General features: G+C 47.6%; 1 protein-coding gene across 2 annotated transcripts in view; it reads left to right on the top strand.

Annotated features, from left to right (window-relative positions):
* The first annotated feature begins 3,210 nt into the window (after window positions 1-3,210).
* The window catches only part of GPR173 (G protein-coupled receptor 173), a 33,010-nt gene continuing 14,141 nt past the window's right edge, over window positions 3,211-22,079 (top strand). For both annotated transcript variants that reach the window (XM_025372981.1, XM_025372982.1), the window contains exon 1: window positions 3,211-3,927. The gene's annotated coding sequence lies outside the window, so the exon portion shown is untranslated. The remainder of the gene's footprint in view (window positions 3,928-22,079) is intronic.

Genomic DNA, 22,079 nt, shown 5'->3' with positions numbered 1-22,079 from the left:
GGAGGGAGGGAGGGAGGGAGGGAGGAAGGAAGGAAGGGAAAGAAAGAAAGAAAGAAAGAAAGAAAGAAAGAAAGAAAGAAAGAAAGAAAGAAAGAAAGAAAGAAAGAAAGAAAGAAAGAAAGAAAGAAAGAGAGAGAGAGAGAGAGGAAGGAAGGAAGGAAGGAAGGAAGGAAGGAAGGAAGGAAGGAAGGAAGGAAGGAAGGAAGGGAGTCAGGAAGTCTCTTTGGGCCTCCTACTCAGACCCCAGTGGTAATCACTATTCTGACTTCTATCACAATATATTGGTTTTGCCTGGTTTTGAACTTTATATGTATGGAATCATACAGTATTCTTTTGTCTGGTATATTCTGCTCAGTGTAATGTCTGTGGGATTCATCCATATTGTAGTTGTGAGTCATTTCTTCTCATTGATGTATACTATTCCAATGTGCAAATATACCACAATTTATGTATCATTCTCCTATTGATGGCATTTGGGTTGTTTCCAGTTTGCACTGTTACAAATAGTGCTTTTATGAACATTATCATACATGTCTTTTGGTAAACATATATACGCATTTCGGATGGGCACATACCTAAAAGTAGAACTGCTGGGTTATGAAGTGTGCATGTGGTCACCTTAGTAGATATTGCTAAACAGTTTCCAAAGTGGCTATATCAATTTATACTCTCATCAATACCGTATGAGAGCTCTAATCACTCCACATTCTCACCAATATTCGGTATTGTCTTTTTCTTTCTAGTCAATCTAGTGAGCATGGTTTCATTTTGTATTTTTTTTTTTTTTACTACCGATGAGGTTGAGCACATTTTCCTAAGTTTTTGGCCAGTTGGCTATCCTCTTTTGCAAGATCCCTGTTGAAGTGTCTTGTCTATTATTCTATTGGGTTATCTGTCTTTTTCTTATTGGTTGGTAAAAGTTATTTGTATATTCTGGATATGAGCCTTTTACTGGATATATATTTTGCAAATATTTTATCTAATTGTATGACTTATCTTTTCACTATTTTAATGGTATCCTTTGATAACCAGAAGTTTTAAATGTTAATGCTGTTCAATGTATCACTCCTTTCCTTTATGGTAATTACTTCTTGTCTTGTTCAATTCCTTCCTTACCCCAAGGTTATAAAGGTATTCTCTTATATCATATTTTAGAAGCCTTATTGTTTTGCATTTTTTTGTTTTGTTTTGTTTTGTTTTGTTTTGTTTTGAGACAGAGTCTTGCTCTGTCGCCCAGGCTGGAGTGGAGTGGCGCGATCTCGGCTTACTGCAGCCTCGACCTCCTGGGCTTAAGCAAGCCTCCTACCTCAACCTCTGGAGTAGCTGGGACCACAGGCGTGCACCACCACTCCCTGCCAATTTTTGTATTTTTAGTGGAGACGGGGTTTTGTCATGTTGGCCAGGCTTTTCTCGAACTCCTGAGCTCAAGCAATTTGCCTGCCTTGGCCTCACAAAGTGCTGGCATTACAGGCGTGAGCCCGTGCCCAGCCTGTTTTGCCTTTTTTTTTTTTTTTTCAAGACAGAGTCTTGCTCTGTTGCCCAGGCTGGAGTGCAGTGGTGAGAACACAGCTCACTGCAGCATCCTGGGCTGGAGTGATCCTCCCACCTCAGCCTCCCAAGTAACTGGGACTACAGGCCCACACCACCATGTCCAGATAATTTTTAAATTTTTTTGTAGAGACAGGGTCTCAATATGTTGTCCTGGCTGGTCTCAAACTCCTGAACTCAAGCAATCCTCCTGCCTTGGCCTCACACCTGCTGGGATTACAGGTGTGATCGGCTACACCCGGCCTCCAAAACATTTTCTAATTTTCCATGGATTTTTCTCCCTCCCCAAAGCATGTGGGCATAAAAATGACCACCGGAGGGCCTTGTCAAAATACAGATTTTGGAGCCCCATCTGAAACCTCCTAGATTAGTATTTCTGGGAGGTAGGCCTGGGTATCTACACTTTACAAGTTCTCCCGGAGATTCAGACACAAGTGGGTTCCAGGTCCACAGTCTGGTAGCAGAGCCTGCATTTCCTAAGGGCAGAGAGCACAGGTCTGAGTCACCTGGTACTATTAGTGCCCAGCACTGGGCCTAACATAAAGCCATTTGTCATAAATGAAGGAACCAATGGATGAAGGATGAAAGGAAATAAAACACAATTTCTTATATCAAGATAATTTGAATTCTTGAATGCTGTAACTTAGGGGAACCACTGAAGCATCATCTGGTCCCAGTTTAATCATATTTGAAACAAATATTTTTTTCCTTGTCTTCATATCTCTGCCTACCAAACATTCTCCTCACCTCTCCTATGCTGCTGTCCTGGGACATAGCTTTAAGTATGGATTCTGCCTGTCTGCTGGTCCTAAGAAAGTGGGGATGGCATAGGAGATATCCTGAGAGGGGGCTGTTCAGAGTTGGGCAGCGCTCCTTTCCCACCCCCCCCACCCCCCCCACCCCCGCCCAGCCAACCTCCAGGCCTTGCAGGGAAAAATGCCCATAGAACCCCATTCTAAATCAGTGTATGAATCCCACCTCTCCAGGCCCTAAGCATGCCTCCCAGCCCAAAACTTTTGAGAAACTTTTGCCGGACCTTTGTCCCGACCCAGACCCTAGCGTCCCCTACGCCCTGCCTCCTCTGCACTTGCAGCCCATGTGAGTTGCTCTCTCAGCAGCCTCTTGGCCATCTCTCACCACCTCCACTCATGCCTCTCTCGAGCATCTCAGAAAGGCCCGAACCTGACTTCCCCAGCCAGCTATTGTCCTGGCAGCACAGTCGCCACGCCAGCGTCCCCACCCAGTCAGCCAGCCAGCCGGCTGCTCCCTGGCATCGCCAGCCCCCCCTCCCCGCCCCGCCCCAGGGAGGACCAGGCTGGCAGCTGGGAGTCTCCCTGCCTGCTCAGCCTTCCTCCTTCCCTCCCTCTCCCTCCCTGCCTCCCTCCTCCTCCGCCCGCCCCTGAGGCAGGGACCGTGCAAATCGAGGAGAGGGGGGACGGACAGGCCTGATGGGGTCCAGCTTAGGGCCCCAGATTCCCCACTGATGCTCTATCCAGGATGGGTGTCCCCAGCATCGTGGGACCTGGATTTGTGTGCACCGGGGTGGTTCCCAGGCCAAGAGGGTCCCTCCGGCAGTCCCTTAGTGCCCTCGTTTTGCATGAGGACCCCCCTCGGATGCTCTGAGCCACCCTCCTCAACCCGGATCTAAAACCCGGGACACAGCTATCAGGCCAGCCTCTCTCTCCACCCCACCCCCTCTTTCTGGCGTCCATCCCCTCCCCAACACCACCTCTGCTGCTGCCTCTGGCTGTGGACCTGCACCTCTTCCCCATCCCCGCCAGGCCCGGGGAGCGGGGTGAGCCTGGATGAGAGCCCCCCCAATCTGGGGCTCTCCCAGGCCATGGCCCGTGTGCTCCCAGGGAGGAGCCCCGGACCCTGAGCATCTGCTGGAGGCTTGGCAGAGGCCCCGCGGGGACCGTGTCTTCTGAGGACAAAAGGCGGCGGCCAGCAGGCAGACGGAGGGGGCGGTGGGGGGAGTAGGGGGACCGGCAGCCAGGCAGGCAGACGGGTAGCAGGGGCCAGCACTGGCCCCCCTCCCAGCTTGGCAGTAGCATGAAGATGGGGGTGGGAGTGTATAGTGGAGGAAGCACCTGCCGGGACCCCCACCTGCCAGCTAGTTGGGCACCCCAAGGCTGTGTGCTGCCCACCTGGTGTTCCCCAACACCCCTAGCCCTACCCAGTGCACCCCTCCGGTGCCTGCTTTCCCTGATGCCTGCGATTTAGACCAGCCCGGCTGTATCCACGGCAACAGAAGCAGGAGTGTCACTGGCCGCCAGATCACTGAGGGTCCCACAATGTGGCCCGGGCTGTGATTTACCTGGGTGAGACAGCTTGAGTCCCCATCGTGGATTCTAAGACATCCCTGCTGAGAGAGCCCAGGTAAGCAGTCAGCATCCCTCCACCAAGGATTGGGGGCTGGGACTTCTGTTCTGTCTCCCCACACATACTTCAGAGTCTCCATCACTGCCATGCTCTCCGTCTCTCTCTGACTCTGTTAGTCTCTTTCTGCTCCATCACAGGGGCTCCTTGGCACCCAAGCCTGGGGACTCCTCATCTTACCCCCATCTTCCCCAATCCCAAATGTCCCATGAAAAAGGGAACCACCACCTGTTTCCCCTCACAGGGTCTGTTTTTATCATCATGGTTGCGTTTGGGCATGAGGCTGTGTTAATCTTTCCTTGTGTGCGGGCTGTGGAAGGGATGCCTGGGATCCCGGCCGTGTTCCCTTTACAATGCCTGCACCCTGGGCAGGCTCAGCCTCTTGCGGCTGCTCCTCTCCCTCTCCCTCCTCCTCCACTCTCTTCCAGGATCCTTGGCCTGCTGGCAGGGTGTGTGTGTGTGTGTGTGTGTGTGTGTGTGTGTGTGCATGTGTGCACCTGGGTAGCAAGCAGGTGGGTAGACATGACAGAGAAGCTGCTCCCAGCCCAGACCACCCCCCATTTCTTCTTTCCTCCTTTCCTTCCTTCCTTCCTCCACCACTGCACCCCCCCTCCGTCTCTCCCTACAGGTAGCAGAGTTTTGCTCACTCACCACTGAAGATGTTGCCGATTCCCAGCTAGAGGGAGGAAGCCACTGTAGGGCTAAAGGACGGTGAGGTGGTAGTGGGGAGCACTTCCAGGCCCTAGGCTGCCTGATGGTTCTGTGGGGGCAAAGATCAAGCCCATGACAACCTGCAGGGGCCAGGAACAACATGGTTGTCCCTACAGTGTGGGACCCAGCCTCCACCACAAGGCTATCTGTCTCTGTTTCAGATGCCCATATCTTGTGGCCTTGTGTCCAGTAGCCAGAGGTCTGTATATCTGGAAGGGCAGGAAAGCCTGGTACATACAGAACATGGATCCTCCCAGGGACACTTCCCCCAACTACTAGCTCTGCAACTTTAGTGGAAGCATGCCACTTACTGAACCTCAGTTTTCCCATCTGTCAAAGAGACTGATAACCCTTCCCTGTTGGGTGTGTGTAGGCATTGAATGAGTTGGTGCGTGTAAGTAAGAGATGCGCATCGAGGTGGCACTGAAGCAATGTCAGCAAAGCTCACGGTCAATATTGTTGCTGATTATTCATGATTAATAGTGTTATTGATTACTTGGAGGAGGGACAGGTCCTTCTTCTTCAGGGTCTCAGCAGAGATCTGGGGAGGGCAGCAAGTGGGCAGATGGAGAGGAGTGGAAGAGAGGCAGGAGAAGCCTTGTGTTAATACTTCTCATTTGTAGAGAATGATAAGTGGTTATGGGCAGAGCCTCCCTCCCCCACCCCACTCCAGGCTTCTTTCCCTGCACTTGTCCCTGTTTGTGCACACACACACACATGCATACACACACAGAGGCTTGAGCCCCCATGAGCCAGCAAAGGCCTGGCTTGCAGCCTGCAGCCTTCCTGGCCCTGGTGATGTATGTGTCTCCCTGTTGAGGGGAGACTTGGCAAGAGTTTGGCCTGTGGTCAGTGGTTGGCAGGGCCTGGAGATGAGGCTGAAGCTCCTGAGATCATGGGGCTTCGGGTAGAGCTGGGGTGTGGCCCATGCAGCAACCAGACCTGTGAGGGACGCCTCCCGGGGAGCTGTTCACCTAGAGCCTGGGATGGGGGAAGAATGGGGTCTGCTGGCTGATTTTGGGGTATGGAGATGTGATGGGACACAGAGTGTGGGGTTGGTGACCAAGGGAAGAGAAGGAATGGGGAAAGACTGAGGCACAGAAGACCATCTCTGTGGGGGCAGGGAGGGGGACTTTGAGGCATAAAGTAGACTTTTCTGAAGAAGCATTTGGTGTGGGAGAGGACCTGGTCTGTGGTCTGGAGGCCTCTGGGCCCGAGCGTGGGTGTATATATGTTACTAGAAATGTGTGGCTGAGTGTGTAGTTTGTGTGTGCATGTCTCTTCATGGGCAATGTGGCTGTGTATGAACCTATGTGTGTGAGCAGGCCGTGTGATGGCATGCGTGTGAGTGTGTGGGTATCTGGGTAGGCTTGTGTGTGTACTGTGGGGTGGGCATGACTTTGCATGTCTGTCTGGGTGATCAAATGGGCATGTTTGATTTTGAGCCTGAGTGTGGGTGTGTTTTCTCTGAGCCATCAGGCCTGTTGAATGTCTGGTTGTATATGTGTGTGGCATCAGTTTTTCTTTGAGTGTATGTGTCTGGTTGTATGTGTATGAGTGTGTGGGTTTCAGAATGCCTGGGTGTGCTTGCCCAATTAGATGAATGCCTAGTTGTATCTGATTATGCATACTGGTGTGTGCTCATGAGTGTAGGTGCATCTAAAGGGTGTGTTTTTGAGTGTAAGGGCACATATGTGCATGTCCATGCATGTATGAGAGGGTGTATATGTGTGTGTGTATATATGAGTGTGTCTGTCCTGCATTTGTGTGGGTAGTCTTTTGACTTTCTGTGAATGTCTGTATGTGGGTTATCCAGCATTTTTAATTATATAGATGTCCATGTGTGCATGTTCCAGTGTATATCACCTATAGACAAACCTTTATGTCCACATCTGATTAGGGAAATGTTAGTGTAGGTGGGCACACTAGTATAAGGAGAACTAATTGTATGGGTAGGGGAGAGTGTGTGAATGAAAATCTATTTTGTGGGTATGCCTACGTGTGCACATTTGATTGTGTATGTGAGTATGGCTGTGTGGGGGAGTGTATGCCTGTCTGGACACAAACACACACACACACGCAAAACGCTGTGTGCATAGGTGAAATGGTGCATAGTCTATATGTCTAATTGTGTTTGTGTGTACACTGTTATGTGTGAGTAAATGTCTGATTGTGGCATGCATGAGTAGCTACTTGGATGTGCATGTCTCATTATGTGTTTTGTCTGAATTTCTGAGTGAGTGTGAATGTGTATTTGAATATGCCTGTGAGTGATTGTGAGTGTATATGCGAGTGTATATGCTAGTATGTGTGAACATCTGGCTGTGTGTGTTTCATTGAACATGTCTGTATATGCCTGCCTGTCCATAGACATCCGTGTGTGTGTGTGTGTGTGTGTGTGTGTGAGAATATGCCTGTGTGTATGCCTGTACATTCAGACAGGCATACACAGAGGTGTATTCATATGTGTGAATGTGCCAGTTTGTACAGTTCTAATTATTTGCATGTATGTGTTTGCGTTAATGCATCTTTGTTCTGGAGCATATGTTGTAGAACACAATATAAGGTAATGTCCATGCATGCCACTCTCAGCCTATAAGTGTGTTTAAGTGTGTGTGTGAGAGAGAGAGAGGATGTGTGTGAGGATGTGTGTGTCTGTGATGAGTGTGGATCAATCCTTCTTGTGTGGCTGGATGTACAGTTGTGTGTATGTGAGTGTATTTCCATGTGTGTGAATATACCTTTGTGTCCAAGTCCATCTGTGAGAATGTAGGTGTAAATGATTCCTCTTTATTGTGTAGCTTCTCATATGGGTGTATGCACTCGTAGGAATGTACATGACGTACATATCTGGCTGTGATAGTGTGAGCATGTTTTGTGAGTACATTTGTATTTCCATGTCTGACTGTATGCATATGAGAATGAATTAATGAACAAGTCTATGTGCATGTGAACATGCCCACTTGTGTGTACAAGTCTGTGTTAGGAATGTCTGCATATCCGTACTTCATGTCATTTACAAGCATGTGCATATCTAGGTGTTTATGTGTGTGAGTACACCCACACAGGTGTGTGAGTGTGTAAATATATGTGGTCATGTCTGGGTGTGTGTGTGCACACATTTGGGAGCTTGCCTCTCTGTCTCCATGTTTGTTCATCATCTCCTTGGGTGTGATACAAAGTCTGTGGACATGTGAAGGTATGCATGTATGTACCCCTGTGTTTGTGAGTGAATGTATGTCATTCGTGGGCATTATGTCATGTGAATGTATGTCATGCATGCATGCCTATGTTCAAGAGTAAACAGGCCAGGTGCGGTGGCTCACGCCTGTAATCCCAGCACTTTGGGAGGCCGAGGCAGGCGGATCACGAGGTCAGGAGATCGAGACCATCCTGGCCAACATGGTGAAACCCCGTCTCTACTACAAATACAAAAATTAGCCAGTCGTGGTGGCAGGCTCCTGTAGTCCCAGCTACTCGGGAGGCTGAGGCAGGAGAATGGCGTGAACCCGGGAGGCGGAGCTTGCAGTGAGCTGAGATCGCGCCACTGCACTCCAGCCTGGGCGACAGAGCAAGACTCTGTCTCAAAAAAAAGAAAAAAAAAGGGTAAACGGATGTAGACGTGTGACTAAGTACAGTGTGAGTGAGTCCATGTGTAAGGATGAGTGTAGGTGTTTGTGCATGTGTCTGTCAGTCGATGTGAGGGAGAGATACTTGGCCTTGGGCCTGTGCAGATTGGGCCTTATTGGCAAGGGGATGAAAAGGGAGAATACTTGCAAGTCTGTGTACCTCAGTATGTATTTATGTGTATGACTGAGAGTCACTGGTGCCCTGCGAGACTATGTCTGTCTGTAAGTGTGTAGACATCCTGCAGATTGGCAAGTTATGACACCTGATGCCTGTGACCCCCATTCTGGGGCTTCTCTGGCCTTGACCATGTACTGGGCTTTTGTGGGGGTCTCAGGATAATTCCTGTCATTATTCACACTCAAGAAGTGGGCACCAATCATGGCCGATGTCCTACTGGGGAAAAGAGGCCCGTTTAGAAAAAGATTCTTTGAAACACAAAGACCTCCCTTCTCATCCCCCCAACCATCAAAGGCCCAGAGTAGAGTGGCATTGTATGGTATCTAGGGTTGGTAAATAGTTTTCACTGAGAGGACCCAAATTATGCCATCCAGGCAGAAATCTAGACAGTGAAACCCCGTCTCTACTAAAAATACAAAAACAAAATTAGCCAGGTGTGGTGGCGGGTGCCTGTAATTCCAGCTACTCGGGAGGCTGAGGCAGGAGAATGGTGTGAACCCAGAAGCCGGAGCTTGCAGTGAGCTGAGATAGCGCCACTGCACTCCAGCCAGGGTGACAGAGCGAGACTCTGTCTCAAAAAAAAAAAAAAAAAAGAAAAGATCTTAGTAGAGTGTGTGTGTGTGTGTGTGTGTGTGTGTGTGTGTGTGTGTGTAGACTGGTATATCTAGTGAGAGAGAAAGGATGTGGTCTGCATGTGTGTAAGAGAGAGCATGTCCCGGGTGCAGTGGCTCATGCCTGTAATCCCAGCGCTTTGGGAGGCCAAGGCGGGTGGATCACCTAAGGTCAGGAGTTTGAGACCAGCCTGACCTATATGGTGAAACCCCATCTCTATTAAAAATACAACTGGGCGTGGTGGTGCATGCCTGTAGTCCCAGCTACTCGGGAGGCTGAGACAGGAGAATTGCTTGAACCCAGGAGGTGGAGGTTGCAGTGAGCCGAGATCACGCCACTGCACTCCAGCCTGGGCAACAGAGCAAGACTCCGTCTCAAACAAAAAAAAAGAGAGAGAGAGCACATGGGTGTATGGGTGTTTCTGGGTAGGGTGTGCATGTGAGGCATTTGGGTGTGTTTGGGAGTGTGGGGTCAGTGTGGTTGTATGTAAAGTGGCCTGTGTGGGTGGAGGATGGTATAAGTGAGAGTTGGGCTGGGGATATGTGTGAGGATGTGTGTATTTGAAGGGTATGTGAGTGCGGGTTTATCTGAATGGTGAGATAGGGTGGGTGGTGTGCATGAGAAAGAGAATTTGGGCACATCTGGGTGAGGGTGGGAGTGTATATAATTGGGGGTGTCTATGGAGTGTGTGTATGGGTGGTGTGTGTGAGACAGTATGGATGTATCTGCATTGTGTGTGTACAGTGTGAGTAGATCTGGCTGATGGTGATTAAGAGAATTGGGGGTCGAGATTGTGTTTGTGTGTAAGAGAGAGTGGGGGTGTTTCTGAGTGTGGTAGAGGTGTGAGCACGCATGTCTTCTGTGGGAAGAGTGTGCGCTGGATGAGGTGTGAGAGTTTGGGTTTAACTGGGTTGGAGGCAAGTGTGGATGTAGTGGGGGGGTGTATCAGAATATAGGTGCATGTGAGGTGTGGATGTATCCGGATGGTGTGTGAAAGAGAAAGTGTGTAGGTACATTTGGGCTGTGTGTGAGACAGAGTGGGGATGTATTGGGGGTAGAGTGGGTTTGAATGTGGGTGTATCTGGATGGTAGGCGAGTGACAGGATGGGTATATTTGGGTGATGGAGTGTGCAATAAAGTATGTCTGGATGGCGTGTGATGAGAGCTTTGGTTGTATCTGGGTGGAGAATGTGGGCATATATGTACTTGGGTGTGGGTGTGAATGTGTATAACTGGATGGGTTGTGTAAAAGAGAGTTGGGGGCACAGCTGAGTGGGAAGTGTGTGTATGGAGTGTGGGTGCTTGTGGGTGGTGTGGAGGAGATGAGAGCATGGGTGGATCTGGGGAGTGGGGCATGTGCAGAGGTCCACTGGATGGCATGTGTGAGAGTTGGATATGTCCAGGTGGGTTGTGTGTGTGGATGGAGTTATACCTGGGTGGTGCATGTGGCTTTGAGTGGATCTCCATGGTCTATATGGGATGAATCTGAATGATGATGTAGGAGAGGATGGATGTGTCTGGATGGGGCTGTGAGAGTGGGGCTGTATTTGGAGTGTGTGTGTACTGTGAGAGTGGGGCTGTATTTGGAGTGTGTGTGTGTGTGTGTGTATGTATGAGAATGATGTGTGTGTCTGTGTGTGTGGATGTATTTGGCTTGGGAATTTGTGAGTGTGAGTACTTGGATGGGGTGTGGGTAAGTGTAGTCCCTTTGGAAGGTATGTGTGTCATTGTGGGTGTGTCTTAATACTGTGTGTGAGAGAGAGATTGTAGGTGCACCTGGTTCGGGTATGAGGGCTCTGAGTTGGGGTGGGGTACAAGTTTGAGTGTATCTGTGTGATGTGAGAGTGTGGGTGTACTGAATTGGGAGTTTGCATAAGTGTGGAGGGCCTGTGCGTGTAAGTGCATTTGAGATGTATGTATATGAGAACGGGTGTATTTAGATGGGATTTGTGTGAGAGGGTGTGGGTGTATCAGTGTTGGGTATATGTTTTTTTTTTGTTTGTTTGTTTGTTTTTTTTTTGAGACGGAGTCTCGCTCTGTCGCCCAGGCTGGAGTGCAGTGGCCAGATCTCAGCTCACTGCAAGCTCCGCCTCCCGGGTTCCCGCTATTCTCCTGCCTCAGCCTCCCGAGTAGCTGGGACCACAGGCGCCGCCACCTCGCCCGGCTAATTTTTTGTGTTTTTAGTAGAGACAGGGTTTCGCCGTGTTAGCCAGGATGGTCTCGATCTCCTGACCTTGTGATCCACCCGTCTCGGCCTCCCAAAGTGCTGGGATTACAGGCTTGAGCCACCGTGCCCGGCCTTGGGTATATGTTTGAAAGTAGGTGTATTTGAGAAGAATGTGGGCACATCTGAGTTGGAGCATGTGAGAGTGTGGGGTATATCTAAGACCGCAAAGACCTATAGGATGTGAGCAGGGCTCAGCCTGTGTCTGAATGTCTACATGGCTATGAATCAGGATGTGTATATATAAATAGGATGTGTCATCTCTGGGTGGTGTGAGAGTGTGTGGGTGTGTGTGTGAGTGTGAGTGAATCTAGGGGGTGTGCATGTGGCTGCATCTGGCCACATGTGTGAGTATGTGGCCAGCATGTGAGTATGAGGATAGCATGTGTGAGTATTTGGGTGAGGAATATATCTGAGAATGTGACTGTATCTGTGTGTGAGTGTGCAAGTGGTATATCTGGAGGTTTTGTGTGTTCAATAATGTGGGTGTGTCTGGGTAGGGTGTGTGATTGTGGACATGTGTATGAATGTATATATATTTCCCGGGGCATATATATCTCTGCTGGAATGTCTGTAAATGTGAACATGTCCATGTTTGTTTATGTATGTGACTAGGTGTGTGTGGCCATTTGTACCTGAGTGTATCAGCTGGATTGGGTGTGCACGTGCTTGTGCTAAAGTGGTATGTATCTGTACTTGTGCATGAGGTGAGTGTACTTCTACATATAAGTTGGATCTGCAAGGTCTCTGGAGGCAGCTTTTGCGTTCAAATCCTAGTTCTGCCATTTATTAGTTGTATGGCTTTGGGCAAGTCACCTAAGCTCAACAAAGCCCCAGTGTCTTATCTGTAAAAGTGGGAGTACTATTACCTATCTCATAGGATGAGGATTGGGTGAGTTATATGAAAAGCACTTAGAGGCTGGACGCATTGGCTCACGCCTGTAATCCCAGCACTTTGGGAGGCCGAGGCAGGCGGATCACTTGAGGTCAGGAGTTCGAGACCAGCCTGGCCAATGTGGTGAAACCCTGTCTCTACTAAAAATACAAAAATTAACTGGGCGTGGTGGCACACGCCTGTAATCCCAGCTACTCGGGAGGCTGAGGCAGGAGAATCGCTTGAACCCGGGAGGTGGAGGTTGCAGTGAGCCGAGATCATGCCATTGCACTCTAGCCTAGGCGACAAGAGTGAAACTCCATCTCAAAGAAAGAAAGAAAGAAAGAAAGAAAAGTGGCTGGGCACGGTGGCTCACACCTATAATCCCAGCACGTTGGGAGGCCAAGGTGGGTGGATCACCTGAGGTCGGGAGTTTGAGACCAGCCTGACCAACATGGAGAAACCCTATCTCTACTAAAAAAAAAAGAAAAAGAAAAAACCACACACACACACAAAATTAGCCAGGTGTGGTGGCGCATGCCTGTAATACCAGCTACTCGGAAAGCTGAGGCAGGAGAATCACTTGAACTCAGGAGGTGGAGGTTGCAGTGAGCCAAGATCATGCCATTGCACTCCAGCCTGGGCAACAAGAGTGAAACTCCATCTCAAAAAAGAAAAAAAAAAAAAAAGAAAAGAAAAGAAAGAGAAGGAAAAGAAAGAAAAAAGGAAAAGAAAAGCACGTGCCTGGCATGTAATGAGTCCTCTGCACCATATAAGCCATTATGTATTACCATAATTATTAGCCATGCCAGTGTGTAATAGTATGTGTCCATCTGCAAGTGTGAATGGGGTTTCTATGTGCATATTTCCCGTTATCTGTGTCTATATGTCTGTGTGACAGAATGAGCATATCCTATGTGTATCTGTGTTTGTACATGAAAGTGGGTTTGTACTTCTGTGTATCCCAGTGTGCATACAAAACCACGAACATGTGAGAAAGGAAGCATGTGCCCCAGGCGTGAATGGAGGGGGTTGGCCCCATGTGTGTATTTCCCAGTGCACACACATCTGGGTGTATGAGTGCACATGCCTGTATCTGTGGTAGTGTAGTGTCTGTGAGTGTGGGTGTGACCTGCACTGCTGGTGTGTCTGCACATGTGAGCATGCTTCCATCTGTGTGTGCATGCCAGCATGTTTTTATCTGCCTACGTAAACAGGTTTGTAGGGGTCAATATGTAAATGTATGCATGTGAATCTCTGTTGCGAGTGCCTATAAATGTCAGAAGGTTGGTATCCAGGTTTATATGTGATGATCCAGGTGCGTGCATGTGTGTGTGTGTGTGTAAAAGGCTAGTGTGCATCTGAGAGTCTTTCTGTATTTATAAACATCAGTGGCTATGTGGATGTGTATGCTTCAGTCTGCATTGCTCTACATGCCTGCTTGCCTTTGTGTGTGTGTAGCAGTGAGGCTGAGCCATGTGCTTGTATGTGTGAGCAGGTCTGTACTCTGTGTATATGGATGTGTTCCAGGGCAGATTTGTGACAGTGGCTTTGTATAGTAATAGAGCGGGTTTTAATCTCTTAGTATAAGAACCAGTGGGGTGGCGCATGGGAGGGCCTGGATCTATAGGATATGAGCAGGACTTGACCTATGTTTTCTTATGTCTGTGCATGTAACACTGTATCTGTAAGTGTGTAGGTTCATGTAGTTTGGTTCATGTGTATGTATGACTGTAAGTGCCTATGTAAATGGTGAACGCATTTCACCTAGACCTGTATTCCCTTTTTTTTTTTTTCCCGTAGAAGAAAGACTATTAAGAAGGCTTTGAAGTTAAAAAATAAAACTCTCGGCAGGGCGTGGTGGCTCACGCCTGTAATCCCAGCACTTTGGGAGGCCGAGGTGGGCAAATCACGAGGTCAGGAGATCGAGACCATCCTGGCTAACACAGTGAAACCCCCGTCTCTACTAAAAATACAAAAATTTTAGCCAGGCGTGGTGGTGGGCGCCTGTAGTCCCAGCTACTCGGGAGGCTGAGGCAGGAGAATGGTGTGAACCCGGGAGGCGGAGCTTCCAGTGAGCCAAGATCGCGCCACTGCACTCCAGCCTGGGCGACAGAGTGAGACTCCATCTCAAAAAATAAAAAATAAAATAAATTAAAAATAAAACTCTCAATACAATTTTTATGTGTGACACAGGGTCTCACTCTGTCGCCCAGGCTGGAGTGCAGTGGCACGATCTCGGCTCACTGCAACCTCCGCCTCCATGCCGGCCATTTAATTTTTGTTAAATAGATTTTTTTTTAACCCTTAAATCAGCTCAACAAATATATAATCAGTAATTTAGCTCTGTAAGATTAAAGCTCCATTACTTTATTTTAAATAAAATATGTTTTAGGCCAGGTGTGGTGACTCACACCTGTAATCCTAGCACTTTGGGAGGTCAAGGTGGACAGATTGCTTGAGCCCAGGAGTTTGAGACCAGCCTGGGCAATATGGCAAAACCCAATCTCTACAAAAAATAGAAAAATTAGCCAGGTGTAGTGGTGTGCACCTCTAGTCCCAGCTACTCAGGAGGCTGAGGTAGGAGGATCACTTGAGCCCAGGAGTTCGAGGCTGCAGTGAGCCATGAACATGCCACTATACTCCAGCCTGGGTGACAGAGTGAGACCATGTCTCAAAAAAAAAAAAACAAAAAAACCCAGAACCTGTCTACAAAAAATAGAAAAATTAGCCGGGCATGGTGGCACATGCCTGTAGTCCCAGCGACTTGGGAGGCTGAGGTGAGAGGATCCCTTGAGCCCAGGAGTTCAAGGCTACAGTGAACCAAGATCTCGCCATCGCACTCCAGCCTGGGTGACAGAGGGAGACCCTGTCTCAAAAAAAAAAATTTTTTAAGTATATATATACACATACCCACATACACACACACACACACGTATATAGTTCTTAAAACTTATTCCATAAAGTACATATTTCCCTGTAAACTCCCTACATATACACAAGAGGTAAAAAGTGAAAAAAAATTTTTTTGAGACACAACCTTGCTCTTGTCACCCAGGCTGGAGTGCAGCGGCACGATCTTACCTCACTGCAACCTCTGCCTCCCAGGTTCAAGCGATTATCATGCCTCAACCTCCCGAGTAGCTGGGATTACTGGCATCCTCCAGCACACCCGGCTAATTTTTGTATTTTTAGTAGAGACAGGGTTTTTCCATGTTGGCCAAGCTGGTCTCGAACTCCTGGCCTCAGGTAATTCACCCACCCAGGCCTCCCAAAGTGCTGGGATTACAGGCGTGAGCCACCGCATCCAGCCAAAAAAAATTTTTTAATAAAAAAAATGACGGCCGGTCGCGGTGGCCCAGCACTTTGGGAGGCTGAGGCAAGTGGATCACCTGAGGTCAGGAGTTTGAGACCAACCTGGCCAACATGGTGAAACCCCATCTCTACAAAAAATACAAAAATTAGCCGGGCATGGTGGTGGGTGCCTGTAATCCCAGCTACTCGGGAGGCTGAGGTAGGAAAATCACTTGAACCCGGGAGGTGGAGGTTGCAGTGAGCAAAGATCGCACCATTGCACTCCAGCCTGGGCAACAAGAGCGAGACTCCGACTCAAAAAAAAAAAAAAAAAAAAAGACAACAGAAACCACAGTGGGAAGGGGATTAATTATTAACAAAAAGTTAGAAATTTCTGATTGGGGTGCCCCTACAGCCCTTCACCCCTGCCCCGCGCCCCCTACCCATCTCTGGCTGTGCATAGCTGATGTACAAAATGGTATACGGTTAGCTTCAAAAAGGGAGTAAAAATGTCACTGTCCTCCTCTGGAAGCGTCTGTACAGTCTGAGACTGTAGGCCTGTATTTCTTTTTTTTTTTTTTTTTTTTTTTTTTTTGAGACGGAGTCTTGCTGTGTCGCCCAGGCTGGAGTGCAGTGGCCGGATCTCAGCTCACTGCAAGCTCCGCCTCCCGGGTTTACGCCATTCTCCTGCCTCAGCCTCCCAGTAGCTGGGACTACAGGCGCCCGCCACCTCGCCCGGCTAGTTTTTTGTATTTTTAGTAGAGACGGGGTTTCACCATGTTAGCCAGGATGGTCTCGATCTCCTGACCTTGTGATCCGCCCGTCTCGGCCTCCCAAAGTGCTGGGATTACAGGCTTGAGCCACCGCGCCCGGCCTGTAGGCCTGTATTTCTATAGAAAGGCAGTTATATAGTTATATCTGTGTATTGTATGTGTGTGTATCTTTGATCAATTTGCTGGTGTGGGTATCTACATGCATGCCTAGCTGTTTCTGTGCAGTTGAGGGGGCATGTTTGTGTGTCTGTGTATGAGTGTCTCATTGTGCTTATCGGCTGGTCTGAATGTGAGTGCAAATTTGAATTTCCATGTACACGTGTCCCCATGTGCACATATCTGTCTGTATGTGCTAGTGTTTCTATGTAATGTGACTAGATGTAAATGTATTAGGGCATTCACAACCTGGCACACAGAGAAAGTGAAATATTTTATGGCACACTGGAGTAAACTGAAGAGGGTTAGGGGTACTAGAGTTGGGTGAAAAAGAATTTCTTACATTTTCCTCATATTATACAATTACAGGAAGAAAAATTAAAATGCAGAGTTTTTGGGGAGTTATTAAATATTGAATTTGTGTACAACTTTCAAATGAAATCTTTTCAGTTTTTTTTATGACACACTTGAGCTCACTTCTAGAAACATGTCTTAGTCTGTTTTGTGCTGCTCTAACAGAATACTTGAGACTGGATAATTTTTAACAAGCAGAGATTTCTTTCTTACAGTTCCGGAGGCTAGGAAGTCCAAGGTTGAGGGGCATGTATCTAGCAAGGGCCTCCTTCCTGCGCCATCCCATAGTGGAGGGCAGAAAGGCAAGAGAACACGTTTTTGCATTAGAGAGAGAGAGAGAAGAGGAGAGGAGAGGAGAAGAGAGAAGAGAGAAGAGAGAGAAGAGAGGGAAGAGGGAAGAGAGAAGAGAGATGAGAGAAGAGAGAGGAGAAGGGAGCCGAACTCATCTATTTATCAGGAACCCTTCCTACGATAGAAACCCACTCCCATGAAAACAGGATTAATCTGTTTATGAGGGCAGAGCCCTCATTACCTCATCACTTCTTAAAGGTCTCACTTCTCAATACTGTTGCATTGGGGATTAGGTTTCCAACACATGAACTTCAGAGGACACATTTGAGCCATAGCATTCTTCCTTAACTCCCAAAATCCATGTCCTTCTCACGTCTAAAATAGATTCATTCCATCCCAATAGCCCCAAAGTCTTGACTCGTTCCAGCACCAACTCAGAAATCCAAAATCAAGAGTCCCATTTGAATCAGACAGGAGAGACTCCAGGTGCAATTCATCCTGAGGCAAATTTCTCTCCAGATGTTAGCCTGTGAAAATAGCGAATTACGTTCTTCCAAAATACAGTGGTGGGACAGGCATAGGATAGACATTCCCATTCCAAAAGGGAGAAATAGGCAAGAAGAAAGGGGTAACTGGTCCCAAGTAAGTCCAAAATCCAACAGAGAAAACAACATTGTCTTTTGTGTGTGTGTGTGTGTGTGAGTTAAGGTCTCCCTCTCTGTCACCCAGGCTGGAGTACAGTGATGTGATCACGGTGTCACAGCTCACTGCAGCCTCAACCTCCTGGGCTCAAGCGATCCTCTCATCTCAGCCCCCAGAGCTTTTGTAGAGATGGGATTTGGCCATGTTGCCCAGGCTGGTCTCAAACTCCTGGGCTCAAGCGATCCACCCACCTCAGCCTCTCAAACTGCTGGGATTACCATGCCCAGCCAACATTAAGTCTTGAAGCTGGAGAATGATCTTTGATTCTGCATCCTGCGTCCTGGGCACACTAGAGCTGGGCTGGGCCCCCAAGGCCTTGAGCAGCCCTGCCCCTATGGCTTTGCTGGGCTCAGTCTACCCAGCAGCTCTCATGGGTTGAAATCTCATGCCTCCAGCCTTCCCAGGCTGGAGTTGCACATTCGTGGTCCTATAGTTCTGTGGTCTTGGGACAGCCCCACTCCCACAGTTCCATTAAGTGTTGCCTTAGTGGGGGCCCTCTGCAGTGGCTCCATCCCTATGACAAGTCTCTGTGTGGTTCCCCAAGCTGTCCATGAAATTCTTGGAAATCTAGACGAAGGAAGCCATGGTTCCACAACTCTTGCATTCTGTGTGCCTACAGAATTAGCACCATGTGGACACTACCAAGGTTTACAGGTTATACTTTCTGGAGCAGCAAGTAGAGCTGCATTGAGGCCTGCTTGAGCCACAGCAGGGGCAACCAAGGGGTGTTGCTTCAGAATTGAAGGAGCAGAGTCCCAAGGTGGCACAGGGCAGCAAATGCTGAAGTCCTAGGGATACCTCTCTAGAAACCTTGCCCTCAAGATCCTAGCTTGCCTCAAAGGCCTCTGAATAGAATCTGGCTTCCTTCTACCCATGTTAGTCTCTTTAGCAGTCTCTTGGTCACACCCTTAGTATTCTCTCCCCAACACGCTTTTGTATTTTTTACATGGTCAGGCTGAGAGTTTTCCAAATCTTTCTGTTCTGCTTCTCTTTTAATTATAAATTCTGTCTTTAAATCATTTTTCTCTCGTTTTGCTGTACATAGCCAAAAGTAGTCATGCAGCATCTCAAACACTTTGCTGCTTAGATTTTTTTTCTGCTGTATATGCTGGTTTATGACTCTTAAATTCTGCCTTCCACAAAGTCCTAGGACATGAACACAATTCTGCCAAATCTTTGCACGCATATAACAAAGGTGGCTTTTATTCCAGTTTCTAATACCTTATTTCTCATTTCCATCGGAGACCTCATCAAAATGGCCTTTACCATCCATATTTCTGATCATGGGATTAGAAATAAAGCTAAGGAGCCTAAATCTCCTTAGGGATTACTTAAGTGGTCATGATCAGAACCACTTGGTGATTACATTTTTAACACATGAGCATCAGAACTGATCATGGCCACTTAAGTAATCCCTGAGGAAGTTTAGCCTTTCCCTATAGCACTTGTCTTCTTCTGAGGCCTCGACCAAAATCACCCTTAACCCTCTATTAATGGCATTACAGGCTTTTTCTAGCCTGCTCTTCCATATTCTTTCAACCTCTACCCATTACCCAGTTTCAAAGCCACTTCCACATTTTCAGACATTATAGTAGCAGCCCTATTCTTGGCACCAATCTTCTTAGTCCATTTTGCGCTACTATAACAGAATATTTGAGACTGGTAATTTGTGAAGAACAGAGATTTTAGGCCAGGCGTGGTGGCTCACGCATGTAATCCCGGCACTTTGGTAGGCTGAGGCAGGAGGATTGCTTGAGGTCAGGAGTTCAAGACTAGCCTGGCCAACATGGTGAAACTGCATCTCTACTAAAAATATAAAAATTAGCTGGGCATCCTGGTGGCAGGTGCCTGTAGTCCCAGCTACTTGGGAGGCTGAGGCACAAAACTCACTTGTACCCAGGAGGCAGAGGTTCCAGCAAGCCTAGATCATGCCACTGCACTCCAGCCTAGGTGACAGAGCGAGACTCTGTCTCAAAAAAAAAAAAAAAAAAAAGAGAGAGAGAGATTTTATTTTATTTCTTATCATTCTGGAGGCTGGGCTGTCCAAGATCATGTGGCTACATCTGGTGAGAGCCTTCTTGCTGCATCATCCCATGGTGGAAGGCAGAAGGGCAAGAGAGCATGTGCACGTGACAAAGAGAGAAGGGAAGTGGGTAGAACTCATCCTTTTATCAAGAACCCGTTTCTGTGATAAGCAACCCACTCCTGTGATAACAGCATTCATCCATTTATGAGGGAAGAGTCCTCATAACCTCATTACCTCTTAAAGGTCCCACCTGTCAACACTGTTGCATTGGGGATTAAGTTTTTAATGCATGAACTTTAGGGGACACATTCAAACCATAGCAGACCATAACTTTTAAATTCACTAATGTGAATTTGTAGTGGTCAACATCCATGCCCACTTCTGATCAAGTCATAAGTGGTTTGATTTATTCTATGGTCCTTTGATTCATTTATGGTCATTTTAATCTTGATTTGGCAAATCCACTGATGCTGAGCATAGATCTTCTACATCAAGTTATTGTGTTTCTTGGTGAAAGCTCAAACAAAGGAAATTAAGTAAATAACAATTGGTAGTTTTGACACAGATATAAACTTCTATTGTGGCCTGCCACTTTTTGATCTTGGAAAGCATGTTGTTGAAGGTAAGACACATTCCATGGAGATTGTTCAGACACAATCCGATGTTTGACCTAATGTCCTCAGTAATTAACTTGAATGTATGAAATGTAGCTGCATCATTCTACAGGTCAGCAGAGCTGACCTCAGAAACACAAGCTTTGGGGTCATCAGATAACCCTTTGGTTTCTCAGAAGCCTCAGGTGCAGTTTCTAGTGTTGAATATGGCTGGTGCTTTCACACCATACCCACCTTTCTTAAGAAATGGAACAACTGCTTATTCGTGCCTTCCTTTTCCACCTTCCTTTTATAATTCTCTTGTTCTTGTCATGGCCAGGCAGAGACTAAGGTTTTGTGCTTGAAATAGCTACATGATCTTTTCTATCTTTTGGTAGTCACCATCAACAGGAAATTGCTGGCATAAGTAGGTTGCAGCAAATGGTCAAAGAGTATTTTTTTATTGGGTTAAAACTCGTTTCTCGACAAATAAGCAGAATTTGGATAATTTGTAGTTTTTGAATGTTGTGCTTCAAAGGGAGGATTCTTTTTTAAATCTAGCATCTCTATTTTCTTTCAATCAAATATGAAATTTCATGTAACAAATGCAGGTGCGGTGGCTCATGCCTGTAATCCCAGCACTTTGGGAAGCTGAGGTGGGAGGATTGCTTGAGCCCAGGAGTTTAAGACCAATCTAGGCAACGTGACGAAACCTCATCTCTACCAAAAATACAAAAATTAGCCGGGCACGGTGGCACGTGCCTGTGATCCCAGCTACTCAGGAGGCTGAGGTGGGAGGATTGCTTGAACCTGGGAGGTTGAGGCTGCAGTGAGCCATGATCACCTCACTGCACTCCAGCCTGGGTGACAGAGTGAGACCCTGTTTCCAAAATAGATAGATAAATAAATAAATGCTCACAAATGGAATGCAACAGAAAATTTTCATTTTGTGTATCTTAAAATAATGATGGCCGGGCACAGTGGCTCAAGCCTGTAATCCCAGCACTTTGGGAGGCCGAGACGGGCGGATCACAAGGTCAGGAGATCGAGACCATCTTGGCTAGCACGGTGAAACCCCGTCTCTACTAAAAAATACAAAAAACTAGCCGGGCGAGGTGGCGGGCGCCTGTAGTCCCAGCTACTCGGGAGGCTGAGGCAGGAGAATGGCATAAACCCGGAAGGCGGAGTTTGCAGTAAGCTGAGATCCGGCCACTGCACTCCAGCCTGGGCAACAGAGCGAGACTCCGTCTCAAAAAAAAAAAAAGTGATGAAGCTTTTCCCCTTAGTGAATGCAGACATTGCTCTACTGACCCTAACAAGTCTTCTTTTGCAACACCAAGTAAACATCACCCAGGGAACCACACTTGACTTCACATCTCCTAAGTTGAAGTTTTGCTTCGAATCCATAAACTCTGTCAGTACTCTCCACTCTATTCTTTAGTGTCTTTAACATTTTTTATGTAACTTTATTCGTGTGCAAAAAAAGCCATTTGTTGAAGCCAGTAAACATAAAATCTGTGCCTGAGCTCAGGAGTTCGAAACCAGCCTGGGCAACATGGTGAAACCCCGTCTCTACTAAAAATACAAAAAAATTATCTGGGCATGGCAGCGTGTGCCTGTAGTCCCAGCTACTCGGGAGGCTGAGGCAGGAGAATCGCTTGAACACTGGAGGCGGAGGTGGCAGTGAGCCGAGATTGCACTACTGCACTCCAGCCTGGGCGACAGAGCAAGACTC

This window comes from Theropithecus gelada, chromosome X (assembly GCF_003255815.1).
Source record: "Theropithecus gelada isolate Dixy chromosome X, Tgel_1.0, whole genome shotgun sequence".
In the NCBI taxonomy this organism is placed as follows: domain Eukaryota; kingdom Metazoa; phylum Chordata; class Mammalia; order Primates; family Cercopithecidae; genus Theropithecus; species Theropithecus gelada.
The sequence above is the reverse complement of the archived record's forward strand: the minus strand, read 5'-3'. Positions and strand labels throughout refer to the sequence as shown.